This window comes from Gymnogyps californianus, chromosome 1, assembly GCF_018139145.2.
Source record: "Gymnogyps californianus isolate 813 chromosome 1, ASM1813914v2, whole genome shotgun sequence".
NCBI lineage: Eukaryota > Metazoa > Chordata > Aves > Accipitriformes > Cathartidae > Gymnogyps > Gymnogyps californianus.
Genome location: NC_059471.1, coordinates 196,154,812 through 196,175,492, shown reverse-complemented (window position 1 = coordinate 196,175,492; position 20,681 = coordinate 196,154,812). Strand labels below are relative to the sequence as shown.

Genomic DNA, 20,681 nt, shown 5'->3' with positions numbered 1-20,681 from the left:
AACTTAAGACGTCTTGAGGACACACAAAGCACTAGAAAGTTATTTACAAAGCATCCTAACTCTGCCTTGGAGGGGCCACTTTTCTAGAAGAAAATGGCAGACCCATAACAAACTTACTCAGGCCCAACCTGTGGCAAGAAGACTTTATGGTAAGAATTTGACTTTGAGCTGCCAATGGTTGGGTGACCAAATCAACCAGTGCTAATTTCAAATAGGGGCATTAACCAAGGACTTAAATTACCTTGTACTTTCATCTACTATCATTCTCTTGCATCTCCTTTTTTCCCCTTTCCCTCCCAACCCTTACATAGGTCACCATCCATTTTCAAGGATGGATGCCTAAATGAAGCCCTTTATTAAGGCTCAATTTTCAAAAGCAATGTCACCTTGCAGTTTCCCTTCGCTTCAGGAATTAGTTTCTGGGGGCATATTCTTGAAAAGCCTACATCTATACTTATTTCAACTTTCTGGGGAATAATTGAGTACAGAAAGTAAGGTTTAGCCTGATGAAATTTTTATTTCCATCTAAAAATAAAAGGAAATGCATAGTAAAGAACTTCTTTCCTCAGCCTCCCTCTTTTTATTTTTTTCTTCTTCTGAAAGGTGAAGACAAAGGAGACATATTACAATTCAATTTTTTCCCTTTCAGAAATCCAAAGAAACTCACCACCATATACTTAAGTTTTGAGCCACGTAGAGTAGACCGCTAAATACTTTGTGTGTTCTGAGCAACCTGATCTCACTTGCTCTGATCTGAGCAGGGTGCTGGACTACATGACCTCCGGTGGTCCCTTCCAACCCAAGTTATCCTATGATTTTTTCCAAAGGGAACAAACACTGGTGTGTACCTCTCAGAAACGCAAGGCAACCTTTTTCATGTTTGCCACCATTTTTACTGTGTGCATCTTCTCCAACATGGAGTCTTTCAATAGTTCAAATCTAGAAGCATTTTACATATGAAAACTCTTTAAGAGGTATTTTTAATCTTAAATTAGCAGACGTATCTTTTCACATGTCATAAACTGAAAGGATTTAACACATTTAGGTAAAACTGGCCCGGTAAGAAAACTAAGAGAATGTATCCCAAGTCCTCCATTAGGTAACGCTAAGGAAGAGCTTGGGGGAAAAAAAAAAGTGTTGGTATTTATCGTAGAACTGCCAACTTTACAGTAATACATTTTCTACCTGTGATTCTGAAGTTAGGACACTGTTTTTAAAATCAGCCTGAGCTGTGGTGTCACATGTAGCTGTCAGACCCGTTTGCAGCGAAAGCAGTGGGATCCCTTGCGTGCTCCACACTTCTCCCTGCCAGCACGGTCCTCCCGGTAACACTTCCTCCCTCTGCCAAGGCACAAGGTCACGCACAAGCCCACATCTCTCGTGGAGCATCACACAGCTAGCTCCCAGCCCTGAGCTCCGGCTGCCTCTATCATGTTCACGAGCCAAACCTTTTAGCTGGCTGGCAGGTTTACTGAGCAGTAAAAAGCTGACTGTTCAAAGAGACTCTCAGAAGACAAACTTTCTTATGATTTTTTCCCCCCAAATCCTTAAGCATATATGTGTTTCTTGATTAGTAGTAAACCCAAGAAAAACTTGTGTAATGCAGAAAGACCTTTTTCCGTTTCTCCGTGTACCTGCTCTCATTAGAGAGGAATAGAGACATTATTTAATAGAGGAGATATCCAGGGAATAAAGTGCAAGAATTCCAGTCCTAAAACATCATAAAGACTACATATTAAAATAAAAAATAAACAGACTTTTTCCATTATTAAGGTGAAAGAATGCCATATGGGATTGGAAAGTTCTCCTCAAATCCAACACAGCATTATTTCTGTTGCTCTTCAAAGTCTACCACTCCTGTCATCTGTGCCCTCCTCTCCCTTCCCCCTTCTCCAAAAACTGCAGATACCTTCTCTCCTAATCCCAGCCAGAACATTGGCCATCAGACTCTATCACTGCTACTGCTGCAAGGGAACACCAAGGCAAGAAAGGGATAATCCCCTCAGAAAACCACTCACGTGGGTCTACCAAGCAAGGGGATACACATTCTTTTTCCTTTGTTTTTCAAGAATCACAGGTACTGCTTTATTCTAATAAAATAATTTCAAATAAACAAACACCATCACCAGTTTTAAAGCTGAGCCTTAGCCTCAGACAGAGTCTAAAGAGACTGTTGTTAGACATGGAGGGCTTTTTCTTCAACACTCCCATAGTTTGCTTCAAAGCTCATTGTATTAAGTGGGAATAGTTGAGATGCAAAGTCAAATTTAAGCATCCTGGGAATAGCTGGATGGGAATACACGATGCACAGCTGGCAGGCAGGTCTGCTGCAGGGATGCAGTTCTGCACATAAAGTCATGAGAGCAGGATTCCTAATAACGTGTAGTAACCAAGGCATGGAAGAGAAATCAGTTCACGAGTTAGCCCCCAGCACCAGAGAGAGGAAGTTTTGTTTGCCTCTCTGGAAGGAGGACAACCAATACTGCTCAAATCAAAGCCTGGATCCACAGTCCTCCAGGCCTAATTAGAAGATCATGAAGAGTACAAAATGGCATTGGACACAAAGAATGATCATTTTGCAAGTAAATTTAGTGGAATGAGCACTGTTACATTTACAATCCACTGTCCTCCATCCACCCTTTTTTCCTTGTTAATGATACAGAGTTGGCTGCAGAAGCAACAAAACCTGTCAGCGACCGCAGCGTGTCCTAAAGGAAGTCTTGCCTATTATTCCAGCTGGCTAGATGAAGGTCGCTGATACTGCTAACACCTCTGACATTTTATAATCAATTGCCAGCATTTACAGAGAAAAAAATACCACTAGCTCTGAGCACACTCAGAAAGAAAGAAACTCTTTTCAATTTATTTTAAGCTTGCTCTCTCTGATAGCCAAAACATTAAACACAAGGCAACCTAGCAAGCCAAATATTAGTGAGATTGGTTTCTGGCAGCCAATGCCATATTCTGTTTGTATATAAACAACTGTAGTTTATCCGCCTCTTTAAAATAACTGCAATATGAATCATCTTAAGGACAGCAGCAGAGAAAACAGCCAAATACTTGTAGCTGAAGAAAAACATCATTTAATTCTCAAAGCAACTATGAATATCAGACTATCAGCACGTTGCTAACACCAAATACCTATTTGAGAAATCTAGTATTTTGTGGAAGAGACTCTTGGAAGAGAGGCTGACCTTTACCTATCCCTTTGCTGCTGGTAAAGGATGACGAAGCTCTTCCCATACACTGCACACTCATCCTGTACCTGCTTTCATCTTCAGGACAGGAACAGAGACTGCTGCCTTTTAAACTATTCTTGCGTTGATTTTTATCCAGTTGTTATATTCCACTGCTTATAAGTGAGGATGGAGGGCTAAGGAAGAGATTTTCAAACAATACTTTGTAAACAGTCCACAAGTCCCATCTGATTTATAAACTGCCAATGCACTGGATGAGTTCAGCAGCTGGGAAGCCCTGGATTTGACAGCACTGCCCTTACCCGACGGTTCAAAGTAATCATTTTGAATTAATACAGGGCCTCAGAGAACACTAGGATCTCTAACTTAAGACCTCCTAAAGACCTATATTTCGGTCAAAATTCTTGCACCTGACAGTCTTTCTCATCCTCCAGCTCCTAATTCAAACCATCAGTCAGCTCTTGCTTTTCACAGGAGCTGGTTGCTGTATGGTGTAATGTTTGTGTCAAATACAATTGCCAAAGGCGCTCCAATTTCCACTAATAATTGTCATTAGGAGAAGAAAAAAAAAAAAGGTTGTATTTTTGTCAGAAAAGAACCATTTCCTGATGTTTAGCATAGGCAGGATAATGGTCACGGGCAGCATCTTGGCTCAGCGGGCAAAACTAGTAGGTGGTAAATGAGAGTGCTGCGGAGGGGACAGATCTTTTTCCAGGGGGGAGAGGGGGCAGTGTCTGCTAAAGGAGGCACCCTGACGGCAGGAGATTTATGCATCCGCTCTTGTGTCAGTCTAGGAGGAGGGAATCATTATGCAGGGCCAGCTGCAGGGGTGTGTGCTGCTGTCGGGAAAAATTAGAAGTCTAGCAATGAACTATAAAGAAGGGAGAAATGACAGAGTGAATGAAAACCCCATGATAAACCCATTTAGGCTCTCTTCTCCCCAGGATGAAAGATGAAGTCTAATCTCTTTGGCATATATCCTGGCTGAGACTCAAACAAATATGCCTAGATACGCACAGGCGCACGCCCCTAGAATGTGCAATGACGACGTCCACCAAAAGGATCCGTAACTGCAAAGGGTACTGAGCAAGAGTCCTTTTCTGCATGTTTAGCTAAGTTCTGGGGAAAGATCAGAGCACACTAAGATGCTTTTGATCAGAAGAAATCTCATCTGCTGCCGAATGCCTTCTTTGTGTAAATACCTTCGAAAGAAAGCTTTTCCATTTGAATACCTCGGGGGAGTGGTGGGGGAAAGAGAGAGGAGAAAAGAGATGATGGGACTATAAGACAGTGAAAAGCAACCAAACTAAGTCTCTGGTATTTCACTCTTATTTGACCAAAGAAAAACTTTCCAATTTCATGTGGCATTCCTTTGCCTAAGAGAATTTCTGGCTGAGTCAGGCAGGTCTGCATAACTTCTTGTCCCGTTTAAGGTAGAGGGTTTTTTTTCTTCTTTGTTAATACACTCACAGAAATGAAATATTCCAAATATTTCCTCATTGTGCTTGGTAACAAAAACAGAGTCAGGCTCTCAGGTCATACTGGTATTGGCTAGCAAGGGAATAGGGAAAGAGTGGGCAAGGAAAGCAGTGGTCTTTAATACACTCCCAAAAGCCCCTGGTTACAATTCCAGCCCTAAGCCTACAAGGGGAAGTGTCTGGTAATTTTTCCTTCTGCCTGTCCTGACCACTGTTAAAGCCTCGGGGCTGGTGAAACTCTTTCTGGAATGCTAATGCCCTGCAGGAAGCCAGATGGTACAAAATGGGAGCTGTTTGGGGAACACCTTCCTGGGGGAGAAGCGAGGGAGGGATGTGCTCCGATACCTTATTTCAAGTTACACATAAGGACCCATGGCGTTAGCTGCATTTTTGACCAGGAACAGAAGAAACATTTTGCCAAGCATGCCAACACTGTAAATTATGCCATTGTATGTCCTTCAGTATAAGCTCTTCCAGATACAGTTTTATAAGAAAGTTTTGTTCACTTATGAGTGTGAGAATTAGGAAAAAACAACCCCACAAAACAATTCTGCTGTAAAAGTCTTCCTTTCCACTATACATGCACACTCAGAAACACGGGTATTTATTTACTTTTCTTTAAAAATACTTAGGAAAAAAACCTTTTTTTTTTTTTTTTGTAAGGCAGCTCTTTTATAACATTCTTCCGAGTGGTGTCATCTATCAAGTGTAAAAAAGATTTATGCTATCAAGTGTCAGATTAGGACACCACTGACCACATTCGTAACCACCTGGTGTGTTATACAAACACTTACACCTGTACAGTGTGGGTCTAACAGCTTAAAAAACCGCAAACACTCAAAAATATAAAAAAAAGCACCCCAAACTATGATAGTTTGGAGACTTGAGACATTGATTCATTAACACTGTGAAGGTGTAAATGGGGTACTGAAGTGAAGAATGTGGCGCTCTGATGAATTAAAACAAATGGAAGTTACCTACATGCATGGTAGCTCAAAGAACATAACTCTGAAGGCCACTGTTTGATCAAAGTTATGTGAAAAAACACAGAAATAAACCACAAGTGTTTACAGTGAGCAACAGAACTAAAACTGGAAAACTCCTAGCTGCAAAACCGTATCATTGTCAAAGTGCAAACAATACTTCTTACAGCTACACAGTTATGTTTCACTTTTTTTTTCCTAAGGAAACTAAGGACAGGCAAATGTATAATATTAATATCAATTCAGGAAATACTTTCATAGTAAAACATCAAATATATTATGAACGGAGGGAAAAGCAACACGGTTATTTATCAGACTTGAAAACAGCACAGTGTCAAGTTAATTTAAAATTCAATTTCAGTTTAAAGCATTACAAGGAAGAAAGAACCCTATGTATCATAGATTCTAAATTGAAATCCTAGGAAGGTTTTTGTCTGCCAACTAGTTGTGTATCAGCTATAAAGCCAGATTGCAGGTGCTTCTTCTAGGAGATTGGGCTGCAAAGCTCTCGTAAACCACATTCGGAGAAGTTTGTCATTGGCCTTGTCCCAAAGGCCTTTTATTTAAACTTTTTTCAGAGTCCTTTATTTAACAGAAAACCGGTGTTACAATAACCCAGAGGTAACTTCTGCAAGGTACAGTACATGACGCAAAAGCACAGAGGGTCCTACCCTGTGGAATTCACCAAGAAGGTCTATGCAGCACTCACATAAACACATCTTTTACAAAAGCAAATAAGCAAAAGCACTTTGTCTGCAAAAACAGCTTTTAGGGTGACACAAATTAAAAAAAAAAAAACAAACCACCCAAAACCACAACACCTATACAAAAACACTTCATTAAAATGCCACAAAAAACCTTGAACATCATGGTTTGAGGGAAGAGGCAGGATACTCTTCCCTATTTTCTGGGCTGAGGGATAAATAAATCTGATAGAAATTACATTTAATATGCCCTGAGACTACAAGTTGAATGAAAGCCTACTCACATTTGGTACATATTATAAAAAAGTGACCCAAGGACAACAGCTGGGCTTCCAGCTGCCCCTTTGCAGCTCCAGGAGGTTCCTGCAAGGTGCACTGGCCGGTCTGATCAGAAAGGCAAATTCTGCTCCTCGGCCATCAGCCACTAACGACCCAGCTGGCCAGCGGACAGAAACAGGACTGGAAGGGCACTGAAAACCTGCATTGACGAAGAAAATAAATTTATATCCCTGACCTCTGCTCCTCCAAAAGGAAGGCAAACAAAAGCTGCCATTTACAACAGCTGGGGCTATTTTTATTTAGTCACACGGGCCTTGAACCTCCTTCTACAAACATTTTGCAAAACCTCAAAACCTCGCTGAGGGAGCAGATGAACACCTTGGTAAGCTTTGGTTTTGGCAAACTGGAATTTAAGGTGTGTGCAAATTGGTACTTGGGAAAGGGTAATATTCAAAGACATGACATTTATCTCCACTGACACCTCCACAGCTGGGAACCAGTATGAACAGCTTCCTCATGCTGATCCAATTCACTTCTGTTTTGAACTGGAGGGATGCAGAAAACGTTATTAGAGGTGATAAAAAACTGTCTTCTTATAATGCTATTGCTATTTCAGTAATGGCTTTTATCCTATCTTTGAAAACTACATAATTATGTGTAAGTTTATAATAAATACCCATTATATATAATTACATTTTTCATAAAACAATAATTTCTAAAAATGCTGGAGGATTAAAAAAAGCTAAGGAGGGAGGAATTTGATACAGCATGAGATGGAAAAGAGACTTTTTCCCCTCACTTACCTTTTTTTTTTTTAAATACAGCTGGGCTTCCTCCTGCTCCCACAGCAGAGCATGAGGCTGTAGTTATGCCCCCCCTCCACCTCCCACTTAAACCTTCACCATTTAAATGGTTTATTCATCTTTTTGCCTTACCATGCATTTTTGGACCTACAGCTCTGAGGGGATTTTTAAAAACTTTTGCTGGCACTTGGTATGGAAACTACCACCACTGCACCAATATTTATACACATGGTATAACAAAAATATGCCATTTGCTTTGATGTACTGCTCTTTCCTTGCTTCCTACTCCAGCAGAAAACACAAAGGACATTTAGCAGTGATAAGGAGTCCTACTGACATCATCAGTATACAATGGCATAGTCAAAAGGTTTAAATTTGTTTAAGGCCAAAACAAGTCTCAGTGTTGCTTAAATTTCTGTGGAAACTAGGAAACATTGTTTTTTAAAAAAATAAGAAAATAATAAAAAAAAAATCACCAAAATAACCCAAATTTAAAAACAGGCTGCATCTGTTACTAGGAAAACCAGGCTGCAGCATGGGGATGTTGTACACAAGAGGATACAATACTTGCTTTCTTTCCAAGCTACCCCGTATGCATCATGTGACTCTATTCTAATGCTACTTTTTATTAAAACTTTTTTGGTTGCCAGATGTTGCACAACACAAATAAGGAGGACTCGAAGCTGGAAATGCCAGCTGCTCCTAGGTATAATCTGCCATGGGACTAAAGCAGCCTGAGACTGGGATGCTCCTCACGTGATGGAGGGAGCCTTCTGTGCAGGACTTGAGGTTTCAGTTTCTTGCCAGTTTGATGGAGGTTGGGAATTCAAGGTTTATTGGACTCTGTAGCACTGTTTGATACTGTCTGATTGCAAGATGGGCCCAAACGTCTTGCAAAGGTAAGCAGAGATGATCAGACGCAGACACAAAACATGATGTTTTCATAGTAAGGCTTGCCATACAAAAAGGGTTGGGTAACATGATGAAATGCTGCATCAAACACCAGCCCACAGCGCACATAAAAGGAAACAGTGGTGCAGCAGAAGAGCACAAGCAGACTAAGACTTTGCATTTCATTTTCAATCCTTTCATCTTTAAAAACTAAACAGAATGTTTTAAAATATTTTCAAATGTTTCAAATGTTCCCCTTACATTTGGTTTGCACACAAGTCATAAAGGAGCTCCAAATTTTCCAATATTATGCTAAAAAAGTTTTAAAAGTTGTCTCCAAATTGGAAGTACTTCAGAAAAAAAGAAAAGATAGATATCAAAAAAATCCAAATACATAATCAAGTTCTTTGAAGTCACTTTCTGCTCCACTAAGACTTTTATACTAATTGGCAAGTTTCTCATTTCATCTTTTCAGGCACAGATAATTTCTAAATGACTGAGATTTAGGATACACTATTTTAATACTGATGGCGTACTTAATGAGATCAGATTTTAATAAGAATCTAGGCATTTATGCTAGAGAAAGGCTTTGACTTAGGGGCGTATTTTTACAAAAAAAGGAAGGTAGGTGGCTTGCTGTGTATCATAGAGTAAGCCTGTTCAGATCATTATAATTAGCATTTGTGATCCTATTTTATATACCATTACATGGTATAAGCAAAAACTTCAAAAATATATCAGTCCTCGATACTAACACGAAACGCCTGCAGGTCCATTTTTTTCCCCATTCTCAGCATATACACAAAACTCTCAGTAAACAGATGTGCTATGGAGGATCAACACAAGTAACTTGTGGTTAACTTAACCAGATCTAATTTGGCCAGCAAAAAGCTTAGCTACTTCCAAAATTGTTTATTGACCACTAACAGAGAAAGAAAAATTCAGCATCCGTGTCAGGACTGATACTCTAATTTTAGGATTATCACTTTTTAAATCCATATCTTGTCTGTGAAATATATGATGAAAAATAACTTGTGATTGGATATGTATACATGCCAGTAACTACACAAATGAGGCAGCAGAATTTTTATAGTAAAGAAGTATATGTAGAGCTACTGTAGGTTGCAAATAAGACTGCAATGTGTCCAGATGTTAGACTATACACAGCTAAGGAAGTGCCGAGGCACATCATCTTTTAGTAGTATAGCAATTTCAGCCTTGTGCTGATTTTCCTACAGAAATACAACCAAGTGGTATTCAACTTTGAGCCATACCAGAAACACTCCTTCAATAGTTGCAAGTACCTTCATCATTTACAGCAGCTCTTTTAAGCAGCTAACGTGAAAAATTTAAACAGATGAGAATGCTTTACTCCTGCGCCATTCCCGAGTTTATTGCAGCTCCTGTTTCTGTGCACTTCCCTCCTTCACTTGGGCCCCATCCAGGCCACCCTCTCTGGGCAGAATCCCTGACCCACATTCGGAGGATGACATTGTGGTGGGCTTCTGGGGTTTAGTGCAGCCAGCCCGAGATCACCTGCACCACCGCTCTCTCCTGGCTAACAACACTGAGGTCTCTGTATAAAGTACTTGTTCAGAAGGACGACAGTGCGAAGAAAAGCCTGGCTGTAACAAGGAGTTAATACATCTGCATTGCTCACAAGAAGTCATGTGCCTCCTGCATGAAAACCCTGGAAGGGTTTCCCTGCCTACTCAACTGTGAATTGAGACTGTGTCTGGGAGCTGTCATTTGCTACAGTTTGAAGTCCTCTTTCCACAACTTAAATGAGGGTAGAAAATATCTGTGGTTCCTCTCTAGGAAAAACTGTCGTCAGAACCTACAGAAGGTATTTTATCACTTCACCTACTCAGCCTGGAGCACAAAGCCCAAGAGAGCTCAGAGAAAGAGATGCACACAAAATCTGCCAACACTACAGTCACTGACAATGCTGTATATGTCCAAAGCATCTGATGTTGTCCATATCGATTTTACCTGCTACCCTGATTGAGGGAACCCATATTCTACACCTATATAACCCAACCGTTCCTGCAGAGAGAACTGAAACATAAACGTAGATGGATTTCTGTATGTTCCCAGCAGAGTCTTCCAAATATTTTCCATAGATTTAGCTGACTGAGAAATTAGTTAACTCACTACCTCCATCTTTACTTTCTTATTTATAAGACACCAAGGACAAAAGGAGATTTTGTTCCCACCAGAAAATCTTGTGTGTGCCCAGAGCTTGTGTTGGTGCTAGTTACTATTAAATTCTCACAACTACACTGCAAGTCAGTCTGAAGAGAAGGTGTCCTCCTATTGCCAGGTGTTAATCAGTTCACAAATATTGTGTGCCCAGGAAAGAGGAAGAAACTGTTGCTTAAGGTACAGGATTAATGCCAGGATACAAACGTATTATGCCTGCACATTATTACTCCAGTTCAAACATACCCTCACCTAATCTAGTTCTGAAATGTATTAGCTTCAGTTAGAGAGTAAATACTATTGTAATGAATACTAATAGATAGCCTCCAAATACATAAGAATGAGCTGTTCTTGTCTTTGCCAGTGAACTGTTACAGGGGACTTGCGTGCAGACAGAGTGGCCATTCCCTGATACAGAATCCATCACTGTCTCTTAACATATGACCCTCTTGTAATGCTGTGTTAGGAGACAGAAAGTCAAATAATCTCTTCTGCTTTGATGAAAGCATGAGGAAGTTGACTCAGATAAAAGCAGGGAGTAATCTGTTTAAACAGCTTGGGTCCAAAGTTGAAAATTAAACAAAATCAATAACAAATACAGGCTTGCTGCTGGAGAATCTGCCTTGAGCGTGATGTAAAAAAGGATGAAATGCTACTACAAAGATATTTCATGCCAGAATATCCTATATGTGAAGTCTGTGTAGACCTTCAGCTGTTTTAATTTACATGTGTTTATTCATTTATAAATCTATACAATGCCCATTGTTTGCTAGTAATGATGTAGTTAAAGAAGCTTTTGACTAGTCTAGAGGTAATGAAGAACATCTGAGTAAACTGATATTTATTAGAAGAACAAAGAAAGAAAACAGATAGTGAAAGCCCTCAGTCTGTTCCCACTATTTAGGCTCCAATCTCTGGCGACACAGTTCTGGCACATACCTATTCATGTCAGGTTTTTATCTGAGCTAGTGATGTGTGCAGAGGGAGCACAAAAATGCCTGCATCTTGCTGTCACAAAATGATTTTTAAAGAACTGGCCATTCACACCTTTGGGAAGACACGTCCAACAAGTCCTCTCTGCCTTTTTAAGGAAAAAAAAAAAAACATACAGCTTATGTTTGCAAGGTAGGAGAGATAATACCTTCCCACTGCATACATGGAGATTCAGCACGAATACCTATACAGAAGACAACAGAGATGTTGACAAAATAGGTTAATACTGAATCTGGATCACTATAACACATCCTTTCTATGCCTCAATAGTCAAAGGCATGAAAGGAGCTGCTAAGAGAGTAGACATGTGGTCTTTAACTGATAAATGTATTCAGGAAAGAAAGCAAAGCCTAAAAGAATCATTGCAGGCTTCTGAGAAAAGGTATTAAATGTGGACAGACATTTTCTACATGGACAACCTGCAAAAACCTCCCCATTAACCTGTCTGAACCCTTAAGTAAAACCAAACCAAAAAAAACCCCAAAGCATCTTTCGATTTTCAAAAAATATTTTTCCATAATAGTCAGAGAGAAAGACCAGCAACAGTTCATGCTACCTTAGTGACAGCAGGCAAATGTTTAGAAGCATAACAGCCAAATTTAAAGTGTGCCTGTGAACACAGAGTTCATTAAATTCTTTAAAAATGCAAAATTATTGTCATCCTAATGACAAGAAGCATGTAACACAAATCACCAACTTTATAACTGACTTCTTTCTAAAATCTGAGTGAAGATAGCTTTGCAGATTTTTACTGCTCTTCTCAGCAGTCAGAAACGATGCAATTCATGGAAAGGCCAAAATTTTCCAGAAGGAAGAGGGAGGATGACAACATATTAGGCTGGCCAAAATAAATAGTTTCAGATTCTGATTCATCAAGTACAATACTGTGAATGGTATTTATATCCTTCTGTAGCAAAAAAAAAAAAAAACCACCAACCCCAAAAAAATCACATTCCTTGAACAGTGTTTGGTCTTCCTAAGGATTCAGAGAGGGATGTGTTGAGCTGCAGTCCTGTGAGCAGAGTGACTTGGGGTCTTGTGATTCCATTTGTCACAGAGCTCAAAGTGTTTGAACAAAACCCCTGACACCCACCTGGCCAAGGGTTAAAGCAACCTTTAGCAAGGAATGAGCCTTCATGGTTCTTAGGATGGCTTCAGGCCCCTAAAGAAACAATTGCATCATGCCCTAATTACTCCAGCTGACGCGAGGCACTAACTGGGATCCCTCTGCAAGCATTTCAGAACATTTCGTAATATGGAAAATTAAGGTGTTGCATTATCTTTTCCAGATTTGAAATCAAATTTTTCTGCAGAGCTCATTTAAAGTAGAACCACTATAAAGAGAGAGGAACAAAAGGCATACCAAAATTATACAGAGGACAGGGCTTACGGAGAACAACTTTCAGATATAACATTGGACTGTCATATATAGCTCTCAAAAATGGTAGCACTATATTCCTGTTGCACTGTTTCCCCCTGGAAATTCATCTAAGTTCGTTTCAGTGAAAAAAAGATTTGTTACCTTCCCTCAGTAAGTAACACCACAGTTATTCTTGCCTCCTTGTAAAAATGAGCAATCTCTGCAGCAGATGATCTATAAAGTTCCCCACCTTTCCTGGGAGGAATAGTACTTTATTGTTCAATTTGGTTTCTCCATAATACGTATCTCAATCTTCAGTAGCAATGTATAAGGAGTTTTGATCAAGCAGTTTAATATTGGGGAAAACAAACTTGTGTTTTATAGGGAAAACATACATATAAGGACACAAACATACAATATAGGATTATATGAAAAAGCTGCAGTTTCCTATATCCGTATGTATCTCTTTATATGTATTTTTCCTGTGTGTGTACACGTGCATTATAGATATGCTAGGATTAGCAACAGTAACTCTACAGGGTTGTATCTCTTTCTCACTGTATACGTATTCCTGGAATTTAATCAGTTACAAGGACAGGCAAATATCTAAGACATTGGCAGGTAGCTGCTCATCTTTCAGGCAAGGCATATATTGCTGGCTAATTTCATGCCAAAATATAATCATAAAGTCTATATGTTAATTCAATATAAACTGAGGTTGGCAAGCACTTACGATAAAGTGCCACACTGTAACATAAAACACAATAGGTGGCTGTTTACGTTTCCACACCGGGCTGTAAAGCGAAGCAGCTGAGGAGCAGAGATGTCCTCTCAGCAGCCCTGGCTAGTGGGCTGCCGTTTCCAACACAGGGGCAAAGCTGCTGCCAGGGAGGGGTAAATGCTGCAGCTTGCCCAGCTGCATCTGCTCGACTTTGGGAGTCGGAGCCTTACATAGGAGACTGGAATCAGAACTTCAGCAAAAAGCAAAGGCAAAAAGCACTGAAGCATGTTTGCAACCTCGACTGCTAGCCCCGCATCTGCAACAACATAATCCCTTCTCCCCATTCCCAGGCCGCTATCTGGGGGACTTTTCTGTTCTTTGGCATTCATTGCAAGGTTTTCATTCCACTTCAGTACACAAACACCTTGCCAGGATGTATTTGCTTTCTAACTCCCTAAAAAGATATTGCATGTCTACTTCGCATTTTTCAAACCACCTTCCCCCCATTTACAGGCCAATTCCACAGCAAGCTCTGGGTGAGTGCACTGTGCTTGTGCCTTAGAGATGCTCCACCTGGGCAAGCATGTTTGTGTATGGATTGCAATGCAATCCTGTAGCACAGAGGTAAGCAAATGAACAACCCACTCCCTCCTGCAGAGACACCTGAAGACCTAAATTTAGTTCCTTGTCATGAGAGCCCATCAGCAGTTAAACTATCCATCTTCATCACCATAATTCAACAGCAGGCTTCTTTTTATACAACAGGATGAAAATAAAGCTGCTAGTAACTAACATTTTGGGGTGTACCTGAACATAGGAACTGGCAGAGAGAGCATAGTGTATCTATTCAACCAGTGCACTGAACTCAGTATTCCTGTGGTCAGAAGCACTTTGATTCATCTCAACCTCTACCTTGGTTAAGTTTCTCTTTTGGCTTCTCTGTCATGACTGTGGGGCAGGCACCAAATGCATTTGCTTCCCCAGGGAGGGTACAGAGTGCAGCTGCTCTTTGGTGGCATGCAAGAGGAAACTTGGGCCTTTTTTTTTTTTTTTCCTTTCAATCTCAGGTCAGACCCACAGGTCACCCTATGTACACAGGATTTTAAGTGGAGGTCAGCAGCTTGTCTGTTGCACGTAATTAAATTTGTTTTACAAGCTTGTCTAGGCAGTAAGTAATTAAGTATCACTTCTCAGACTGAGATTTTCATTGTCCTGAGTTGCCTGACAATAGGATTTTTCTCAGTCTGGTTTGTTCCCAAGCAAATGTGAAATTTCAAAAGAGCTAACGCTGATAATTCTGCAAGAACTACAAAGCAACAAGAAGGGTTCAACTACCGATAGCTTTAATGACAATAATAATTAACTTAAGTATTCCTAACACAAGTTCCAAAAGTGTATCCAGATTTTCATCAGCTTGTTGGAAATGGCAATGTTAAAACACAAACACAGAGCATTCTGCCTTTGTTTTTATGATAGCCAAGATAAATCCAGAGGCAGATCTGAACAACAGTTTTAAATTAAAATCCATTTTTTTCAAGTCAGAAATACATCAAAATTACCATATCTGTAGATACTTTACTAATTTGGAAAACTCATTAACCAAATAAAAGGATTATGCAGCCTTAATTCCAGCTATTATTTTAAATTATTCCTACTGTTTCACAATATACTAAGAAGCATCTCGAACTCACAAAAAGTTACAAACTCCCTGAATGGGCCAGTACCACACAAACTTTTCAGATGTGGGACAAACCTATTTCCAGGTTCTGAAATGCAGCATACAAACTAGCAAAGTATGTGCCTGCCTCCACTGTAACAGCACTTAAAGAGCAGCCCCCTTGCAACGCTCAGTTAAAGGACATATCCATGTTTTCAAAACTTTAAAATGCAGCCTATTCTACTCTGCGGCACACTATATTTTTCCATAAATAGCACACACCCCACATTAGGTTTTGGAGAAAAGAGCACAGATACCCGACAGCTTGCTTTTGTGCAGTCAGACACAGGACAGAGGTACGGATACAGCTTCCCACTGATAAACAGGGTCAGAGCTGTACTCTAAGCAAGTGGATTCTCTTACTCACTCGTACAACTGCCCCAAACGTCTTTCAAGCCGTGGTAACTGTTCCCAAACTCCCTAAGCCAAAGAGAGAGGAGGAAGGAAAAAATCTGGTTCTCTGTGCAGTCACCCATGTTAACTGGGTGGAGACATGAGCAGGCATCACCTTTTAGAGTCATCCCTTCAAGGTGCTTTGGGAAGAGCATTTCTTGCCTTCTGGCTTGGAAATCAGTTAGAAACAGGATTAGGATACAATGAAAGGGAGTGCTTCCTCACGCAGATTTACACCAGAACAACTAGGCCAGTGCACATTTGCAGAAGACAAAGGCAGAGTTTGAGGGGCACCTCAGGATCTACTAACGAGACAGAAACTAACTAGATAGTACATAATTACCTTGCTCCTTCTCAAAATACTAAGCTAGATTTAACTACCCAAAATATGCTACGTCCTGAAAAAGGCCACAGAATTAAAAAATGTGCATGGGCAACAAAGGCAGCCAGATTTGTATCAATAAACTCTCACCATTTCCATAAACAATGTAATTTACTTGGAGCACCAGATACTCTTGCATGACAATCTCCAACATCATCCAAAAATGGCTTCATTATTTGTTCTGATTTGTGTTCAAATCACAAATTGAGTTTTTGAAAGGAAAATGGATGCTCAAATACAGAACAGGCACATGAAGTGCCCAATTTAGATGTTTGGTTTGGGGGGAATTTTATTAATTGATTTATTTCAATTTAAAAAATATATCGAGTATATCCTTCACAACTACAGTATTCTCACAATGTCTCTTAAATATTTTGTATTTCCCTTGTGACATAAAAGGATGATATATAATTTAACTCACACCTGATGTAATGGAGGCAGATGTTATGTGTTTCTCTTTCCTTATTATTGTCCACCTATTTTTGGATGTTTGACCACTTGTGTGCTCTCCTGCTCTTAGTCTCAGCATTTGCACCATCCTGACGCGGAGGTAATATTCACAGAAGGGAACTGCTAAGCTGCAATTGCTTTACAACTACACCAGGTAAAAAAAAAAAAAAAATCTTAAATAATCTATGAAGACCCCACCACAAACTCCTAGGACAGCATCACCAGTATCTCCCTAGCATCTGTCACCTATTTAACAGAGATAGTTTACCTGATACCAATTACTCAAACTACCTTCTGTTTCTACAGTGGAGCTTAGCAATTTTGATGGGTGGAAGACTGAGAACCCAAAAATTAAGTTCACATAATCCCTCAGAAAGAAGTGACAAACCTGCATGGACACTGTTAAGCTGCAACAAGTGATTCCAATAATGACTGTATGTTTACCGTGTAATTACTGTCTTTCTAAATCCCAAAGGAGGAATATGTGAAGACTTGTGTAAAGTATTAATGCAGTTTAAAAAATGATCTGAATGCATACTGAGTTATGAGCCCCTAAAAAAAAATCCTGCTTACATTTCAAATATGTGTATTTGAGCTAATCAGCTTATAACACAGTACACCCAATCACTATGGACTGCTGACTATAAAAAAAGTGATCTGTTAAATTATTTTTATTATGACAATTATAATAATTTATTTCATGGAGCATGCTACCAGTTGTGCAGGCTATGATCTGAATAAGAAACAGCATCAGCTGATCCACTGATGCAGCAACATTCATCTGCAATTCCACACACACGCACTCCGGGCTTCAGGTACTGTATAAGGCACCTTTGAAGCTGCAGCCCTGAAGACGGTTCAAGCTCACCATCAGCCTAAGTGATTTATTGATGATTATCAATTATTCACTGTGATAAATACAAACACCACCAGCAAGTTCTTCTACTTGCTAATGCCAAACCACACACATAGCTTCTGCAGTTTCCATATTTATAACCTACTTTTCTTTGAAGACTGTCTGAAATAGCCTGAGTTCTCAGGTAAAACATTTAGAAATTTGAGAACCTCCTCATCCTTCTGCCCCTTTCCGGGATTTATAATGACAGTTAAGAGATTTCTAACCACTCTCAGAGAGAGAACAGCCATGGCACCTCTTCTTCCTTGCCCACTTGCTGGAGAGAAAAATGTATGGAATGTATTTAAATAATGCAGCTGAACTTTTTATGAGCAAAACCCCCTTCATCATCTTGAATTACTTATTTGTAATGAGTTACTTGTTCAACAGTGGCCAAAATAAAGTTTATCCACTTACAAAGAGCTAATCGAGTCAGAACTCTTAGAATTCTGCCTCAATACTGTTAATCTCTTATTGTTAATTCAGCATGTTAAGAGAAAGGAAGCTGATTTTAATTCATTTAACAGAACCCCAAAGACTAGATTGTTCTGTTACGAACAAATGCTTCAAAGATTTTCTGCCAGTGCTGTTTCCTCTCCAGCTGGGAATAAAGTTTTCCCCCCTATTAATACAAGTCAATCATTCTCTGCCTCAAATTCATCTTTGAAGTTTCTAGTGATCTCAATGTTCCTTTTATGAACACAGATTTCTTTTTAGTATATAAGAATTCCTTTTTATTATAAGATATTTTAGTTCATATTTGTTGATTAAGTTTAGAAAACTTGAACTGTAAGTTTCATATGACATGTCCTAAAAGTACTGGGAATGATTGATGATACCTATACACAAATGATGGTCAAAGGATGTTGTCCTGGTACTCTCAAGAAGATAACCATGTTCTGCAATTGCAAAATACATATCCCTCTGAGCACTTGGGTAATGTACGCTGTGCTGTGAGGTGATCGGTGATATTTTCAGAGTCCTGTGAAAGGTGATGGCTGCAAGGAAAGTTGTCTGACGCCAGTAACAGTGAAGAACAGTGCAACTATTCCACACAACAATCAGTTAATGTCACAAATTAGAGCAGCAAAGTAAATTTCCATAAAGCAAAGCACTGCAGGCCGAACAGTAGTCTTGTCTCTGGAATTCAATTCTAACATGCAAAATTGGAAGAGTACCAGTATTTTGGAAGGTTTATATTACACCAAAGGTGGTAACAGAGATACCTTTTGCCATAAACAACCAGTTTGATTAACAGTGTAATGGGGCAGAGTGCTCCTCACTGTGTCTAACCTCATCACCCTGAGTCTTTATATACTCTCTCCAAATTCCCCTCTGGGAAGAGGAAGTTTGCCGTATATCAATCTGATATTAGTCTTCAAGCATAAATAATATATGGAGATGAGCTAAAACGTCTCATTGATTAAAATTCTACACTGTGAGCTTGTCACATTTCAACGGGCAAATTGCTTCTGTCTGGCCTGCATTCAGAAGTCAGTCATCTAAATATATATACACACACTTACTTGATTTTAAGTTTGGTATCACAGCTGAACCACAGATCAGAATCAGAAGAGATTTTTCTCTACAATGAATTTGTAAGTAATGATGCATCTGGTCAACTGATTATCTAACGAGATGACAGTATTACAAGATGTGGCTGCCTTCACACAGCTCTGAACAACTCAGCCAAGTCTTGGATTAAAAGCTAACCCTTAGGTTTCTACCATGGTTTGCAGCACTTTAACTATAGCTATAGTCCTCAGAGAGCCCAAGAAATCAAGCAAAATGGAAGACCATGGACACCAAATCTTCACAGTAATAGCTTTTTACATGTTTACAAGCCATTCTTAAACACCAAATACATCTAGGTAGTTTCCTTGGAAAGCAAACACAAAAATCAGCCCTAATGAGAACAAGGATTAACTATCTGACCTCACGTATTTATGGTTAGTACTGCAGAGAGACTGTAAACAAAATGCAAAGGTGGTCAGGGAATCATGACACGTGTTACTGTCATGCGGTACATACGCACATGCCTGAAACATTTGTTTATAGTACTCTGAAGTCCAATGTTCAAAGACTGAAATGTTCCTCTTGAAAGCAGTATTCAGACTTGCATAGTTATCTTTAATGAAAAGGGATGTCAGAGAATCCATACATTTGTCCTGTCAGGGTAACTTGTTTCTTAAAATCACCTCAGAAGAAGAAATCATTTCAAAGTGACTTCTGCTATTTGAGAGCAACGTGTTCATAAAAGCTCTTCTTGTAGGAGTTTGCTTTTAGGTTGCAGCTCAGATAACCAGATTATTTTCTACATTCAGAAGGCCTCCAACAAACGCAATATTTAGCGTAACCCAAATGCTGTAGGGTAGCCAAAAGCTCAACAGAAAAAATACAGTCCTGCCTTGACCAGATGCATATTCAATTATACTGCTATGTGAAGAAGAAACTTCTCTCAGGAAGGCACACTAATTCAAACATGATAATGGAAGTAACAGTGTTAAAGGCCATCAGCAAGAGAAATGGGAGGAAAAAATGCATATAAGCCACTGTCATGCTTTCTGCCAAGAGCTGAAGAAAAAGAATGCAGAAACATTCATCCCTCTCCAGAGTACTTTTCACTGTTTACTAGTTCTGGGACCAAGTCTTTTCTTCCTTACCCTATTATAAGTTAGGAGCAACTGGTATTATTTTTAAGTGGCGAACGTGAGGCAAAGATTGGTAAGGTCTCCATGCTTACCTCCTAGGAAAAAACCACAATCACATAGCAATGGGAAAGAACCATAGGATGCAATTCTTCTAAGAATGAAGGTTATTAAAACAAAATTATTCCTGAAGTATTATTTTCTGTACCTCAATCTCTTTCAAAAATGCATACTTTAGCTTTATTTTTACTTCATGCTGCCAACCAACAGTTTTAAAGAAAAATATAGCACCTGCAGAGATCACTTTCTCAAATGAGAATTTTAAACAACACTTATTTGACTTGTTATAAAATTTGTTATTTAGTTATTATTACATGCCTATATAATGGAGGGAGGAGAAGCCACTCAAAACAGAATGAATATATTGCACTAGATCTGTTTAGAAAAAAATTTAACATACATAATACCTGTAGCCCAAATACACATACACACAGAAAACCCATCAACAAACAAACAGAAAAAGGGCAGATAAATGTCTGCTGGCAATTTCAGATTATACATGATACATTCTGGCATGTGCATCAT

General features: G+C 39.4%; 1 protein-coding gene across 1 annotated transcript in view; it reads right to left on the bottom strand.

The window, feature by feature from the left end:
- The window catches only part of PLXNB2 (plexin B2), a 265,036-nt gene that overhangs the window by 182,126 nt on the left and 62,229 nt on the right, over positions 1-20,681 (bottom strand). The gene's annotated exons all lie outside the window — the stretch shown is intronic.